At 44.5% G+C, this 17,856-nt stretch overlaps 1 long non-coding RNA gene across 1 annotated transcript in view; it reads left to right on the top strand.

Annotated features, from left to right (window-relative positions):
- Nucleotides 1–6,851: 6,851 nt before the first annotated feature.
- Nucleotides 6,852–17,856, top strand: part of LOC144144731 (uncharacterized) — a 33,227-nt gene continuing 22,222 nt past the window's right edge. The window contains exons 1-2 of the long non-coding RNA XR_013317324.1: nucleotides 6,852–6,957; nucleotides 9,099–9,179. This is a non-coding gene — a long non-coding RNA (uncharacterized LOC144144731). The remainder of the gene's footprint in view (nucleotides 6,958–9,098; nucleotides 9,180–17,856) is intronic.

Raw genomic sequence — 17,856 nt, 5'->3', positions numbered from 1 at the left:
AGACTAAAAGGGATTTTAAATATGTTTCGCTGAACGGTTGCTGTTACAACTTGCTGAGAGATATCTCCTGATATAAAGGAAGCGTTTTACATAGTTATCTCAGCTTTGAAATTTCGTGTTAGTACTCCTTTAAGCGGGTGCATTAGCCCTTCTCACGCCCGATTCCTGGCCAATCCCCCACGTGGGTATGTGCCATGTCAGCAGGAACAACAACAAGAATGAGCCATGGGGACGCGGCCAGGCAGCGCGCGCCCATCTCCCCCCGTTGCTAGGGAAGACGAGGAGCGCGCGCACCCGCAGCTGTTGCTATGCGGACGACGGCGGCGGACGATTCAGGCTCGCTTAAGAAGTGCATTCGCACTTAAAACTAATTCTCGGCTCCAGGTAGGGTGGCAGATCCATTGGACAAGTCCCGTGTAATTTGAAACTTTTATGGTTGTAAAACACAAACAATTGCAGCTATTCCCGCAGCCTATTTTCTGCGCAGATTTTGAATACCGTCAAACGAGTTCACGAAAACATTTTAAATTTTCAAGTAAAATTATTTTTAGGAAAAAATACAAAGTTGACACTTTTTCAAAAAATTGCGAAATATCGGGCCCTGTTTCTCTGCATCTAGACAACCTAGAGAGTTCCACTATAAGTGTTATTTCTGCCTCCTTTTCCATTCTTTGTGCCAATTTTAGTACATGTAGAAAAAGGGGTTATAAAAATGCGCTTCATTGCAGGTCACTTGCGTATTGCAGGCTACTTGCGAAAGTTAGAAACTGTGTGGCTAGGCAGAACCAGCAAAATGAGCCACCTATCATCCATTTAAGAGCCACAGTGTTTTACATCTCATTCAAGGACTGCGTACTTTATTCACAGCTTTTTTTTTCAAAAAAGCATGGTGACCTCTGTTTTTGGCTGTACCGGCCATTTCTCGCCTTACGCTGTAGTTAACAGTTCTCTTCAAACCACTCTAGCATATCCCAACAATTCTGCTAAAAGGTCATATTTAGTGCTGTATAGCTAGAAAACTATAAACATAGTGAAACATGCTTTTGAAGCATGTGATAGGGAGCGCCTTTGATTTCAACTGATGAAAGTACGAAACAAATCGGAGATTCCCATTTTTTATATTGGTTTTCAAATTACACCAAAATACGCGAATGGCCTTCAATGCAGTGGTCGTTTATAATTGACCACTTTGTCTACATAAACCAAAATTACCACGAGGAATGTGAAAAGATGGAGGAATAATGCATTAAAAAATGAAGTCTGTAGCTTGTTTAGATGCAAAGAAACAGGGTTCGACATCTTCACAATTTTTGAAGTCTCAAGCTCCTAATTTTTTATAAAGACAATTTCACCTCAAAGAAGCATCCGAGCTCATGTGGTAGTATGCAATGTTTTCGCAGTAAAAACCGCACGACAACAGCTGTAATAGTTTGTGTTTTAGAGACGCGATAACTTCCATTTCCCCGCGACTTGCCCAACCAATCTGCGAGATGAGCCGGAGTTGAGAACTTTTCTAGGTAGGCGAATATCTTTTTTCAGGAAAATAACGTAACATATGATTTCCCCCGTGAACAAAGGGCCATATATAAAATTTTCGTCAAAAAAAAAACTCCCACCTCCCCTCGCGACGCATAGGCGGAGCGGCGAAGAGACCGCGTTTTATAGCGCGCATAACGTTGAGGGGACTGCGTAAGCCAGTCCCAGTCGATCACGACGTTGGCGTACTTGTAAAGCGGCGTGGACTCTAGGTGTTTGAGCCAAGCGTGGATGTTGCTTCGCCGGAGAACGGCACACCGGTTATATGCGCAGCGCGCCCGAAGGAGAGGAAACCGCGGAAGAGAGAGTACTGCACATTCGCCGGCCCCAGCGCGTCTGCCGCGGCTACGACGCAACACAATCCAACACAATGCACTTTAATCCAATCCAATCCAATCCAAATCCAAGCCAAGCCAAGCCAAGCCAAGCCAGCCAATCCAATCCAATCCAAGCCAATCCAATCGAATCCAATCCAATGCCCCTCGCGAGAGAGTGTTCGCTATCGGAGAGGAGAGGGGGTGAGCGGCGGAGAGGGCAGCTGGCGCGGCGAGGAGAATGGGGGAGGGGCGGACAACGCCGACGACGACGCCGGAGGGACAAGGCGAGTGAATGAGATGCTCTGCATCTAACAACTTTATCGACCATCCACGCCTGACCCATCCCTCGTGAAAGCACCCACATCACGAACGAAAAAACCCTGTGATAGTTATACGTAAAGGCAACGTATGACTTTTCTACTGTTGCCACCTATAGAGCCATTCCTTGAACGTGTAAATTGCACGTGTTAGGTGTTTACATTTTATGCGTTAAAAAAGCTTCCCAATCGTTCGGCCATTTTTTTTTTGCATGCTAAGCAACGTCGTTTCCAGCCCCATTATGCCATTGATATGTACAGCATCCGTCTACCAATCACGACTACGTCAAAATTATGCGCACGTAGCCTTAGTGCCCGGATTAAATCTGGCATTTCAAAAGAGGCGTGCTTGACACAGTTGACATAATTTAATCGCGAATGAACGATTGACGAATGCAAAATTGATCTTCGTGGTGCAAAGAGAAATTAAGGCGGGGTGAGTTTATAGCTAGAAAGTCGTCCGCCCTTCCACGCTGTGAAGAGGGGTGAAGAGAGAATTTCTTGCGTGTTTTAAAATCACGAAATGAAATATGTTTATAAATGTGGGGAGAAGGTCGTGGAAGGTGATAAAGGCAATGCGCGTTCTTCGATGAGCCTAGCCAGTAGGACCAACTATTCCATTTCTGATTCCACCACGGGCAACACGCAGACGCTAATGCGCACCGCGGGTTCAAAGGTTCAGTGAACGCGGAAAGTGCGAAGTGAAGCCGAAGTTGGTCGACCGGTAGTTCGGGTTTCCCAGCTATAGCACGCAGTAAGCTCGAACATTTTGTGGTTTCACGACCCGTTACTCTTGCCTCCTATCCGCATCTCTCTAGCTTCCTTTTTTGAAAGAGCAAGTTATTCGGGCTTTCACTTTTTTTTTGCCGCTGCGACGGTGTGCCCACACGGATACAAAAATCACGCCCGCGTAGCCATAGACAGCTTAGTTGTGCAACCGTTACCTGGGATTTCAGAAACACTCCAAGTTGGGCTTCACCAACTCACACCCGCATTCTCTTGTTTGTTCATACAGTTTCCTTTCTAGATGGGTGAAGATTGGTGAGACGCAACTATACTCGGTGACAACTTAAGAACGGCACCAGAAGTTGCCGCCGTGCCTTATCACCGTAGCTGGATGTTTCTCCGCGCGGCGCAAGTAGGGCGTTACTGGGAATATTTTAAACATGGCGTGAGCCATTCCCGTGATTTTTTGGACTTAATATGCTTATAAACGACTCCAGTGACGACAAACAAACTGCGTGAGGCAAGGCAGACGATATCACGCATTCATAGCAAACCCCTTAAAAAACGCGCGCGCACTGACGTCACGGGTCCGGCGCTTTGGCGGAGTGATACACTACATGAGGTGGTGCCGTTCTTGAGTTGTAACCGAGTATAGTATGTAACGCTTAAATTCTTGATCAAATAAAAATAGTGCCGATGATTGAAAAACCAGTTTCGAAATGCACTTCTAATAATTAGCCTTATGATATAAACGCCGAGGATTCGAGTCTCTACGCTCCCTTGTAGGTGCCTCTTGTGAGAATTTACTATGGTTTACACATCCATAAACAATGCTACAAGGAGGCATAATGGTTATAGGGGCGGTGAGGACAAAGTGCAAGTTTGACTTATTCGAAAGATCTCCTTGTGCGAATAAAGTACCGATTTTAGGGCAAAATTCACTAAAGAAAGCTAAGCGATGCGTAAAACAGACCATGGACGGTATAAACTGAAACGTATAGCGTGCGAATTCTTCGCTTGGCAACACTGAAATCCTCCATGTCTGCGCTGCTGTGCCTGCGCGCACCTCGCAGAAAGAAAAACACCGACGTGCGTCGTCTGCCCCGTTTCAATATGATTCTCGCCCGCGGTGGTAACAGATCTATTCATAATTGCACACGCATAGCGTAGTGGCGCTCTCTTGCCCTTGAGAACTTGGCATCACTGGCGAATGAAAAGGCGGCTGTGAACGAAAGCGCCACGGCGCGCAAGAGGCCGACGCCGTAGTTAGTTGCTTGCGACCACAGATGTCGATACAAGTGCCCTCTAATCCGTGGTTGAGTGCAAAAACCAACTATTGCTTTTCAGGAGCTGCTTCACCCGTAAATCCATTTAGATGCGACGGTAGCTGGTGAATTGCAAATGCTCTTCGAACAAATCGCTGGGTTTGGATTCCACAAAACAATTTCGGCAACGCTATCTCTGCTGTTGTCCTTGAACAGGTGATATAACTTAAAGGAGCAATTGGCTTTAAGAAGCATACGCTCACAAAATGTTGCATCACGATGTAGTTGAAAGGCTCCGAAGTTTTTACCGCTTTACCAAACTGCGCGACGATTTCAGCCGTGTGTGGAAGTAGATAGATGGTTGGATACTGTACGAAACAGTATTTGGCGTCAAGAAATTACTTTACGTTCGGTGGGTCACAGTTTGGATTATCAAACAGCAATTGCTGTCATGTGCTGGGCTCCATAGGGCGCCAGCGTGGCCAAGTACCGCCATCTCATGGAACCCGACGCGACACAGACGCTGAGGTAGCTGCATGCCTGCACATGCGTGGTTGCCAGAATGCGTGCTCCGCCTGTGACTCCACCCTTTAAACTTGCCCTAACCTAGTTCCTTTTCCTCACTGAACTTATGAGGTATTACGGACACCTCGCTGCGATTGGCCAAGACCCCGAAAATCCGACCTAAGTTAAACAGAGGTTAAAAGCTAACAGCATGAGCTATTTGTGCTTAAATTTATTCCACATAATATTTATGGCAGTAACAATGATGGCGTAAACCAACTAATTTACGAACGAACAGATAACCGCGCAGTGATGCTCCGTGCTGGGAATTAACCCTTTTTCGAGGAATTTTCGTCTGTAAAAGGGAAAAATGGCAATGTTGAATATATACAGGGAATTTTAGGAGTCGTAGAGTAAAACGGAAATATAATGTCAGTAAGCCGGACCTGGCATAATTTAGCACTTTGGTTTCTTTTAAAATGTTTTGTCAACCTTTCGTCTAATTATTATGTTTTAATATCCACAGTCGTGTTCTGGCAAGCCACCAGCATCCAAGACCGCTAGATATCCAGTAAATAAATCATGGCCGCGTATCTGCTCCTTTCGTTGCAAATGGCGACGACAGGCGGTAGTCGACCCGTCGACCTGTGCCACTGCGATGCAAGTGCCTCCCTCCTCTTTCCAGCTCGTGGCGTTCCCCTCCCGTCTCTTTCCTCCCAAGATAACACGGTAGATTGTCCTCAATAAGCCATTGGGAATAAATGACATTTTATTAACAGGGCATGGTCGGCAGAACTTCTATATATTAGTTCAAGGCGGAAAACTCACGTTTGGGTGTTGAAATAACACAAAGAAATTAGAAGTAATCCTAAAGACAATAAAAAAGAGCTTTCAAGATAGGCCTATATACTGAAACACTCAGATGGCAAGAACTTCTTTGGGGATATTGTTTGTGATGGTCTTATTTATAATTATATAAAATATGTCTGCGTTTGGTCGAATTCTACCAGAAACCTCAGACTTTTGGCTGTAACGCGCCTGTATAGTTGTGAAAGTTGGACACAATATTGCTGTTTCCCTAAGCACCTGCAAAGAACACTTTGGTCTGCTCAGAGGGTCATCGAAAAAAAATGAAGGGCTTTTTTTGAGATAAAACAGAAAAACTATACAGGCTCTAGAACAAACCTATCTGGTCGGGCAACTGACTTTTGAGTTAGAAAAGAAGAAGAAATGTAGCGCCACAGGTCCTCTATTACTCAAAGCGTACCCAAGGTTGGCCATTCCTATGACGGAATCGCTGCCAAGAAAGAGTAAACAAAATGGCACAGCAATGACTCAATAAAATAACAAATTTGAAGAATTCAGGGGAAGAAATCCACTGGGCAATTTTTGATTGGAAGTGAATGTATTTGTGGTAGGTCTTCCTACTGCAGTTATAAAATAACGTTTTCAGAAAGATGATGCCTCCCTCGTGGTTGATTACCGTGACCCACCGATGAGATCCGTGGCCCAACCGTGTGCAGTGGGTAACCTTCAGTTTACGCCCTGATCCTGCGCAAAAGATTAATCACCGGCGCACGGACTTCTAGTCGATGTGTGGCTCACTAGTGAGCAGGTTTACATATGTACCAACCGGGTAGGGGACAGACACAGCAAGCGAATTCAAGAAAAACAATCATGGCTAAAATAGTTCCAACGTATGTTGGAGTTGCAAATTTGACTCGAGCAACTTCACTTAAAACGCCGCCAACCGTGTGTAAACCGTGACGGTGACGTCTTTGTCTCCACCTTGGAATAAAAGAGAAATGGGAGCACTGACGTAGTGAGCAAACGAAGGAAGGGAGGATTAAATAAAGGATGGTATAAAGAAAAATAAACCGGCAATAAAGCTGCCTAGAATGTCCGAGACAACAAAGAGTCTTTCCTATTTATCTACTAGAACCTCACAATTCTTCTTTCTGGTTTCATAGCCACCTGGTGAGTTGGAAGCTACGCTCGCTACACTAACGGCTCAAAATCAAGACGCGAAGCCGCGTGAACACTCCCCTACACCACCCTCGGCCAGCCTGGTAAGTAGAGACGGAAAGGGTGTTTTCACGTTAACGAATCCTCTTTGCATTTTTACTCGCAGTGTTCCTAGAGAAAAATTTTCAGGATGCTTTCAACGTGCCATCATTTCTTTTTCAGTCACCACCTGCGTCTACACCGGGGCCCTCTTTGCCTAAACCAACCGTCAAAATTATGGACGAGGAGCCCACGAAAGACACCGGTACAACGAAAACAAGGGAATGGGTGTGTAGCACGAACCTTTATTCTGGATGCTCCACTGTTTAGCATGCACTTTGGTGTATACGTCCTCCATAAAAATATGTAGAGGCAAAAGGAAAGGCGAAAGAGAAAAACATACTGTTTTCGTATATTTGTGTGCCTTCAATATTTTTTCCGCGAGAAAATTTGTAAGTACCCAGTTAAATATATTTTCAGAAAAATCATGGCTTTTTCATCGGGCGGACATTTTAAATGTACCTATTTTTTCGTGGAGTCATCGACAGCATAGTCTAGTTAACTATTTGAGCAGTGTTATTGCGTTTCTGCATTTGACAATGGAAGTTTCTGGGCACAACTAAATGTTTCTTTGTGCAATGCTCTTGAAGGCTGTAGATTTGCCTCCATTCGGTTTAGCTGATGTTAGCCGTCACTGAACGGGGGCGCAGCAGCGTTCTGTCTGCTCTTGCTAGGTGCGCGAAGCGCTGGGGTGAAGTCGGTCACACACACTGCCTCTCCCACCATAGCCTAAATAGTAAGCGATGCCATTTTTATTTGTGTATGTTCAAATTTTGAATGCGCATATGTGGGCCACTTTGATAAAAGAATTTTTAGCCGAAATAAAACTGCAAATGAAAAAGTTAGAGCCGTCGCCATGTTCCCCGGAGCGCATCATTTTCTGTAGAAAACATCTAGTAATAATTCTTTTTAAACTGGTCACGGCTGATGAAGCCTGGTTTTTATGAGGCGAGCATGAATGTGCCGTGTCTACTTAGCTTGGCAGAACCGCCAAAGTTCATTCCGCTTTTAATCGTCCTTTTTAGACGCACATTCAAATCACTTTAAGATCAGGTGCCGCAAACGCTCTTAACAAGTGTAGACGAGATTTATTGCTTTGGCATTACCGCGCAACACATTTTCAATCTTATAAATAACATCTGCCAATAATTGCATTTTAATTAATGCCTAACCGTGTATTTCGCAGGTATCTTTATTCTGCATTCACCATGTAACTTTACACTTAAATTCCACAACATCGTTTCCAGCCATGTGCATACTGCCGCGACCCATGAACTGTCTTTGTGAACTTCTGTTTTGTTTTTACAATCCGGGGCCGCCCGACAGTGTTATCAGTGTTTCAAGCAAACTGCATGTACCCTTTTTCTTTCTTTTTAATACCCCACTGGCTATCTTATTCTGATAGCGCGAGTGTTGGCCCTGACATCACTAGCCTAGAATGATATTCTTAAATCTCCAGTGCTCTCGTTGTAATGAGACGTTTCGAGAAACAATCGCACGAAACGATAAATTCTCCGAGGACAACCGCCGCAGTATTCCATTACCCGACACTCGCCTGCACACGTCACTTTAATGACTGCTGCTTTGCCACCTGTGTATTCTTTGAGTAGTTAGGGGGTGGGGGGGGTGGGAGGGGGGCATGCTATTTCGCTCCAGTAAACTTGTTTTTCCTTGGAGACAGCTGCATCGTCTTTGGCTGCGTGACAATATTGCCGACGCTTACAGAATTTGTCCATCAATCGTACACGTTTGAGCGGCCGCTATCATCTCATTGGAGGCCACTAGCTCTAAAATTGCTGCGCTCCCAGGTAGCTTTCGTAACATACTCGGACCTTACCGGAAGTCCTGGATAAATAAAATTATAAAGGGTAACTCTTTATGGTCCTGTCCGAGTAGCTGTGACGAATTGTATGATATTATTGGCACTTTTCACTCTCACACTTATTATTAACCTGGATAATAGTTTATTTTTACTCTCAGTTGGGGTAAGGCGCCTATTACTTAATTGTAATAGTAATATTTACTATTACTCTTCCCTGATTGTCAGCTGCAATGACTAGTTTGTGTTTTGTTACTTTTTCTTATGAAGTGACGAAACGACTCTTGTGAGAAATGTACGAGTGCTTGCGTTGCCAAGTTACTAATATTTCCAGTAACATTACTTTAATAAAACATTTTCTGACCAGTGCTGAACAACTCAATACTCTTGAGGGGTCTTTAAGTCAGTCTACAAGTTACACCTTACACCGTCTTCAAAATAGACTCACGTTCTGGTATAGTGTACAATAAACAAACAAAAACCTAGCGACATAAGTTTAGTGTAATACGCTAACAAACCTTTCGAATTTTGGGGGGAACTTTTTTTGCAGAAAAGATCGGCATTCAAGGACAGCGACGCCGTATCGCTCGCGTCTCGTGCAACCCCGCAGCGGTCCAAAAGCCTGAAAGAGGTAACAGACAAACCTTTGCAAGGACTTACAAGTATAGCCGCATTACACAACTTTGGGGGGGCGTACAGCTCCAGCGTCTTATAAGGTCGTTAAATTACGCATTGACAATACAAAAGGAAATACCTAAACCACGAAAGCGCCTTGAAAGTACAAAGTGTTTTCGGCAGGGCTTACTTTGAAGCTTCGTTAGAAGCAACGTAAGTGCCCGAACTGAACTTACAGTAACTTACTGTTAAGCATTTTCCATTTTCGCTTTAAAGAAGCGGCTTTAAAATACCTACTTCCAAGAAGCCTCGCAATATAAATAATAAAGTACCCATAAACGCTTACTATAATACGTAACGGTTGCGAAATTCCTATCTGTCAAGCTTATGTAGTTTCAAGTCGCCTACCCTTAGTGCCTCGTACCTTTTTGCAAGACCGTTCCGCAATTTTTTGCGGGGTCTAGACACTAAAACGTTGTCGATATTGGAATCCACGTATTTCTACAAAATAAGCTGGCTAAACTACTCCAAACAGAAGCTTTCTCGTACACCGTTCCAAATAAAAAAAACCTCTCATACCTTGGGCATTGCTTGACAGATATCAGCCCGGCATTGCCTATTCCGCTGGTCTACTCCCAATAAACCTGTTTTCTTTATAAACATATTATACTAGGCAGGTAACGATAAGGCACATTTCTGCGAAACACGTTCCCTTTTCAGCGTTTGCAAAAACAAGGACATTTATTATACCAGCCTTGGCTTTGATCTGAGCACAAAAAAAAATCGATTTCCCTAATTATAACAGGGCAACCACGCTTCACACATAAAATTGCTCTTACAAGTTCTATTTTTATTTTGCAGCAGTGTAGGATTTCACTGTTGTAAGAAATTACTCGCCGGAAGATACGTGCGAAAAAACCCAGAATCAAAAATTCAACGACACTACATATCCGGTATATTTTACTGATCAATCAAAACACTGCGCGTTGCGTTATGGCGTAGAATACAGTGTCGATATATGTTTAAATGACATAAAAAATGACTCTCTTTAAAATACGCGCACGAGAAAAATTTCTGCACTATGAATCAAAGCAAGTTGCAGAAAACTTTACCTGGCTCAAGCATATATTTTGTAATGCAAAGGCAGACGACAGCGCTAGAGGTCTACAGAACCCGAAATAAGTGCGTCATAAATGCGCATAGCTTGAAAAGCGCATTTTTGCAAAGAGTGACCAACTCAAGATGCTTCTTCTAAAAGAGGTAACTGTAGTATACAGAAATTTCGGGTCGTGTGCATCACCCACATGTTCGCAAAAGGCGACCATACAAGGTAATACGACAGAAAAAAAAGTTGTAGGATTATTGACACAAAGCAAATAAACTATCACCCAAAATAACCTCATGGAGAAAATCACAGGAATGTAATAAGATTGTCTGCCTATAGGTAACTATTAAAGGGGCCCTGAAAGGCATTTTGAGCACACTAAATGAACTAGCGCAACCGTTAGATTGGGTCGTCAACGTCCTCTGTGCCAAGTATTAAGGCCCAACCACATGCAGCGTATTTTCGGCGTCGCGCGAGCGTCAGCGTCGTTCGGCGTCAACGTGCGCGCCCGCAGGAGAGGGCGAGTAACCGAATGGGACCGGCGAAATCACGCGCCGGCGTGCGCGCTCGACGCTGCGTCTGTGTGTGTTGCCAGACTTGCTTGCCTAGCTCTGTGCCAACATAAACAAGTTGTGCAGAGTTTTTTGTAATTAGGCTTTAAAGTAAACGTTTATTTTTGTTTATAAATGCACTGAAGTGACTTTAACGTTGCTAAACCGCATCCAACTGCGTTGTTTAAATGCTGAAGAAAAACTGCCGGCTGCATCAAGCCGACGAAAGCCTTTCGTTCGAGCAACAGTGGCAACAGTGTGCCGCCATATTCGCCACGGGCGCCACGGCTGCTGCCACTTCGTCCCACAACGCCTGTTTGCGGTGTTTGTTTTTGTTGTCTCTATGTTTAGCCTGCCATAGAGCGGGGCGGGCAGCGACTGCACTTATTAGTGCCTCAGCGTTGATTTTCGGCATGTCGGCCGCCATTAAAACTGCGAGACGGACTGGCACAACCGGAAACAGGCACCAGCGCCGCTTCCGGCGCTCGCGCCGAGATCTGCCGAGCGTAGATATCGGCGTCGCCGGAGCGTCAGCCCGCGTCGCCATGCATTTTGGCGCGCGCGCTGACGCTCGTCGACGCCGAACGACGCTGACGCTGGCGCGACGCCGAAAATACGCTGCATGTGGTTGGGCCTTTACTCTTTTACGGGCAGCGGAAAGCTCACACTTTTGTTGCAAAGTTTGTCGTTTTTTTCTCACCCTTTCCTTCGTGTTTTTGGACGCCGCCATCTTCACATGTCTACATCATCGATTCCCAGATGTTCGTCATGAGCTAGACATCCTGCTATTGGGCAGCTTTTTCGCGCACTTCCGGCAAAGAGATGAGTCGTCTGCTCAGCGTCGGCTCGCCGGCTGATCCGTCAGCGGAGTGCCGGAGTGCTTGGGCATTTTACGACAAACGAAACAAGTGTAAAACAAACGCCTAACCGTTTGTATTGAATGTAACACGGCCATAACACGACATGGATATTCTCTAACCTGAGTACGTTCCATAAAGAAAGCGTTGAAGCCCCGTGGCACTTCTTTCGTGCAATCGCAGAGAACGCCCTGAGCCGGATGCCCGGGTTTGACGCATACATTTTATTCAACTTCAAAACAATCCAGAGATGCGTTTCTAACGAACACAACGTCACAACATGCGTTGAAAGTGTGAACCACGATTGACAGAGGATGGGTTGCCTCCTGCCCGTCGTAAATTCGGTACTCACCTCGCGCGCCGTTTGCGGGGACGAACAGCAAGTCACTTAACTCTGGCGCACAAGCCGATGGCTTTTATTCACGCACACTGCACATACCCCATGCGAGGTTGAGTCGTACGTCGCTCGAGAAAGATTATCCAGACCATGGGAAGAACTATCCACCCGCAGAAGCACAACGTCGCATTTCATCGCGAAACAAAGGCGTCCACAACACACACACCATCGCCTCCTGTAATGCCAAACGCATCTCGCACTTCCCAATGGGAGTGGGTGGTACGCCTGCAGTGCCCACATGTCGCGAGGTGGGGCCCCAAGCTGAACCGGGATCACGGAACCGTAACTGACTTCTGGAGAGTTTTGTGCCTTGTTGCCAAGGCAACCGATGTTTGAGATTGTCAAAGAAATGGCGCTCGCTCCAGCGCTAGAAAGCTCAGAGGCGCGGAGGAGCACGTTTTGCCAACGTTGCCGCTCTCCACCACGCGTCGCCCCAAGCTGAACTGGTCACATGATTGAAGCGTTTTGTGCGCGGGTTCTCTATCGGTTTAATATGACTTTTTCACATGCCGCCGGCAGGAATTACCACCGCCGCAAAATAAGACCCGGCACCAGCGGGGCCACATCTGATACGGCGCTTTTTGGATAAACAGTGCGCGGTGCATCAAGGGAACGAGCGCACGACCCTCCCCGTGCGGCTGCGAGTTCGCCGCCGATAAAAAGTCATGTGCCTCCAGCAACGTACACCGCGAAAGGGCAAGGCCAGGCCGCCGCATACATGCGGCCAGATTTTTTGTTCGCTTTTCCAGCCTTGAGCAGAGTGCGGGATTCATGGTGTCAACAAAGCTTGCCCGTAGCAGACGACAGTCTGAGCAGCGCAATAGCGGAAGTACGTCACCGCTGCGGAGCGCAGCATCATGGGAGGCAAAGCTCGTGCGCCGTCAACAGCGGAGAGTAAGTCGAAAGGAGGAGGAAACTCGGAGCGACGATAATGCGCGGTTTTTGATTTACGATTTCTCAGCTAATACTCATCGCTTTAACAAAATTCTTGCGGGAGGAGATTGCAAATACATTGCTTGATTTGGGTACATGTACATCCATGCATCGGCGGAAGGTATTTCTGGACCCCTTTAAGGCGCCAAACATGAAATGAAGAATTTTTAATATGTATTGAATAAAAGGCTGCACAACTTGTGCATTCTCAGCTTATCACAACAATTTCAGGGCTAGTGAACAGGCAATTTAGCAAAAAATGTGCACTTCTGATAAGGGCAAAATGTAGGTGGTTTCATTGTACGAGTTCCCACGTAAAACGTGAGTTCTTTTGGCTGTGCTTCATCCCCAGGTTTCTTAGAAACTGGATATGTTGTTTCGTAGGCTACTTTGCAAAACCTGCGTCAGCAATTTACAAGATTACTGATATCAATTCTTCCTAACCACCAAAATCGATTCCTGTAAGCGATAAAAATATACTGAATGTTTTGGGTGTATCTTTCACTTATTCGAGATTTGAACGGTTCGAACCTTACAAAGTCGAACGTCTTCATTGAACATCAAAAGAAACGGCAATTTTTCATCACGGGATGTGCAGGCTTATTCTAACAACGAACTTGTTTTCTTTGCTCGGGCTAAATCTTCAACTTCTTGGCTTGCATTATCCCAGGTATCATTTCTAGCCACTATTCCTACGAACGACATGCTTTTTTTTTCAAAGATACCTACGTCAAATAGAGAGCTACATATCATTCGCAAAAAATAGTAATCGAATATTTTTTGTGTCAACGTGAGAACTAAACCGACTTGCATTGACTACGAGCAGAGAGCAGCTATGTATAGTTGCGTTCTCAAAATTCTATACAATATTGTCATGGCATCTCGCAATGACCACCTGCAGCAGTTCTACCATAAACTGCACAATTTTCAGTAAATAACCAAGAACTGTTACAGTTTAAACTGCCCATCAACACATAGATTCCACATTTTCCACCTTTAGGGGTCCATGAAGACCAATACAAGGCTGGCTAAATTAGAAAGCTGCTGTCTCTAGTATTGACACCAATATTCCCGCAAAATTCAAAGAAGTAACCAAGATATTAAAGAAAAAATGAAGAAATTCCTCACACTAACGCGTAAGGCTTTAAGGAAGTGAAGCTGTATGCAACATCACGATCACAAGTAAAGTTCACGATTGCAGCCGATTTGCTTCTTCTTCGCCGCCGCAATCACCTTTCCTCCATCATTGTGGCTATAAGTGGCAGCTTCTTTCATTGTTTTGAAAGTGACACTCATTGGAAATCGCCTTGGAGTGACACACGCTATGACATGTCCTTCTCGTTCCAGCGCACGCGCTCGGCAATTTCTTGGTATTTTTAACTTCGGACACAAAAAATTACAAATTACTAAACAGCTTCGCTGTTAAAAATAGGAAGCAGTTGCCGCGTCCCAGCCACTTTCCTGGGATATCTTTGTGACACCAAAGTGATATGGTTGCATGGTGGTGGCTTACTTAAGCCACGACCAAGAAACATCAATTGGAACTATAGTTGAAGAAAACGCCGTGCGTTACTCATTCTGGAAAAAAAGCTCCGCGGTTGTTTGCCGGCTCAAGCAACTGGCTGTCATTGTAAAAGTAAATAAATAACGATACAAAAAAATCTATCCGATTAGATTTGAATCGTTCGTTCCACAGTAGCGGCCCAGTGCTCCTCCAACTGCGCATATTCCGACCATTGCCAGCCTGTCAGAAAAGTTCTCGCAGTCATTTCTTTATGGCACAAGCCCGATCTGGGGATTGGCCAGGGATGGAAAGCGTTGAAGCGATAATGCGCCGGCTTCATAGAATTCACAGAACTATAAATTAGAAACGTTAATAATGAAGAATAACGCGTGCGGCGGGACACTAGAACGTGATGGCACGGGATTTCGAAAGGCGAAAACAAGCTGCAAAGAACGCTTATTCTAGGGAAGCTGGGTGTTTGCCAGTCTGCTCTCAGACGCGACTCTTCGGAACATAAAGAAAGGAAAGCGAAGACGGTGACGCGCACACGTTGTATAAAAAGAAGCAGATTAAATAAAAGCGGTGAAGACAAGGAAACCATACTTATAGAAAATTCTGCAGAAATTTAGAGAAATAACTACTTATACATGAGTATTCTTATGCGTTTTTCCTTAAGTGTGAGTTGTTTGCAGCCAAAGATTTTGGTTTTTCGAGCACCTGTCCGTCCCATTATCCCCGTTTCCGTTGTTATAACGACTACATTTGGAACTTTCCCAAAACCTGCGCTATTGTGCAAATTCCGGACGTTACAAGGTTCGCCAGTTTGTTTGTTTTTTTATATTCTCATTTTTTTTTTCAAAATTTCGTTAGACCAATACTCGTTTGACCAAAATTTCGTTTGACCAACGATTACAGGTGGAATGAATGAATGAACAAGGAAAGGAAAGACCACCAGCAGGCGTAGTTTGTCTCACCTAAGAATGGACACCGGAACGCCTGCTGGTGTGGGGGGTGTGCGGAATGGGGAACGTTTGCGAAATCTGCCTTATTGTGACGTGCAGGGCTTTCACGTTCGGCCATTTTCTGTATTTGTTCGTATTTTTCTTATTTTTACTTTCTCAAAATTTTGTGCTACCAGTTATCTCCATTTAGGTTACTATAGCGATTACAGGTTTAACTTCCGCGATATCTGCATATGTGTGGAAATGCAGGGCGTTACACAGTCCTGGCTGCAGGGGTACTCGGCAAAGAATGCTACGCATTAAAAGTGCGAATAATAAGTAGTAGCAAATAAGCACGCCTTTGGCCTTCAAAGGCCCTAAGCTACGGAAGGGCCCCGATATATTTGTATACTTTAAAGTTTTTCCGTTAAAAATCTTTTTTTTGTTGCTCGGAATTAGCTGAGTGAAAAAAGGGGAATTTCATCTGTATTGCCACTTTAGACATTCTAGTACTATTTTGTACATCTTGCCTACGCAAAAATCTGCAAATATTCACAGAATGGTTCGATAATGCGTAGCATTCTTATTCCACTTGTTTACAGTGCGAGTTCTTTACAGCCAAGTATAGAATCAAATAGTAGCAAAACAAGTTGGAGTATGTTTTCTTTTAATTTTTTTTGTTTCTTTTCGACAATGATGTAAACTTATACCATTATAGCGGTCAAGTGCCTTTACTTAGCTAATTTTGCATTTTTTCCGAAGATGGAAGAAGTTGTGAAAGGTTGGTCTCTTCTTGCTAGTTGTTTATTCGTATTTCAAACGTTTTTTCACAAATTTACTTTCTTTTTCAGTTTGGGGTTAATGTACAAGATGCAAATTTTTGATGCGAGGTCGCGTGTGTTAAATTTCATTTTGTCTCTTTTTGTATTTTTGTTTTTTTTAAATTCTGATTGAGCAGTATGCTTAATTTATGATAGCACTTCAATCAAAGGTGTAACCTCCCCGAAATATGCATTTTTGTGGAAATGCTGGGCACTACACCGTTCGCTTATTTTCGCAATGTTTTTCTTACTTTGAATTTTTCTTGTCCTTTTTTGTTTATCGTTCTGTTTTGGAGGGAGATATATACAATGCATATTTTTGCGCTTATCGATAATTTTGGGGAATTCTTATTTTTCTTATATTTCGGTTCTTGAAAATTTTGTTCGAAAAATGCTCTTCATCTGCGCTGTTGTGAAGAATAAAAATTTTACTTCCGACCAATCTCTGTTGTTTAGGAAACCCACGGCTTTACACCGCCTTGGCCGGGGGGGAGGCGGGGGGGAAGTACTCGATAAAAAAATGTCACGTGTTATTAATGGCAGAGCTGAATAACGCTCTCAGTGGGTTTTCGAAGTTTTTTGCGTTTTTATAGCATAATAACTGCGCGATGGTTTCTTGGAAATCACGCATAATATTTCTGCTGTTTTTTTTTATTTCTACCCAGCACCTATTCCAGCGCTCAGCTGTTTTCATAAATTTTTACTCTTGCTCCTGCACGAGAAATTTCTTCCTGGGTCGTCTTACAGGCGTGTCACCGTAGTCTTTAGCATTTCTAGAGTACGAGTTTTCGGCATATCCGCCATCTTCAAGAAATGGCACTTTGCCCATGCGCACGTCTTCTGCGCACGCTTCCGCTGAACACTTGTCTGTATATATGCTAGACCTTTCTGCGATCTCACCTAGGCTGAGTCATGGCGTGGATGGAATACTTAAGAAAATAGACCATGAAAGATAGGCCATAGAAATAGAAGAGCCCTGACTGTTTTACGCGAGTATATTCATCTACCTCTACTCTGTAGGTGTTGATCAGTGCTGCTCCAACTTCGTGAAAGAAAATGGAAATTGAGCAGTACACAGCGCATGTAAGTCACGAAACCGAGAAATTTAGATATCGCTTGCGACGACTCGTAATTATATTAGCAGTGCTGTTATAGGTACAGCCTTTTCGTAAGTCAGCTGTAGATCCTGCGCCACGCACGACCTAAAGCTGCGAGGTCAGACATGCCGGTGGGCTCACACTCACCGGTTTCAACACCCACCGATACAGGGCGTGATGGCCGCACAGGGATGGGCATCTCTTTCCCGCTAAAAGAGGAAGAGGGAGCTTCACGCACCGACCCTAATCTACGGATTCCTTTCCGAGAACTGCACATTTTGTTCGGTGTAGGCGCTGCCGTCCACTTGCAAGTGCACGTTGACATCCCAGCCAACACAATCGAACCACAGCTCGGCTGCTTCAGCAAATTTCACACTGATTGAACTGGGTTTAATTCCGTCTAGTATTCATGGCTCGTTTCTTCTGTGATATTTATTGTTATCCGCAAAACGAAGGGCAAGCTACACTGCGATATAATGCGGACAAC

Source organism: Haemaphysalis longicornis, unplaced genomic scaffold, assembly GCF_048455015.1.
Source record: "Haemaphysalis longicornis isolate Haplotype H1 unplaced genomic scaffold, Haemaphysalis longicornis Haplotype H1 scaffold_7, whole genome shotgun sequence".
Classification (NCBI taxonomy): Eukaryota; Metazoa; Arthropoda; class Arachnida; order Ixodida; family Ixodidae; genus Haemaphysalis; species Haemaphysalis longicornis.
Note: the sequence above shows the minus strand (reverse complement) of the source record. Positions and strands in the feature narration are given on the sequence as shown.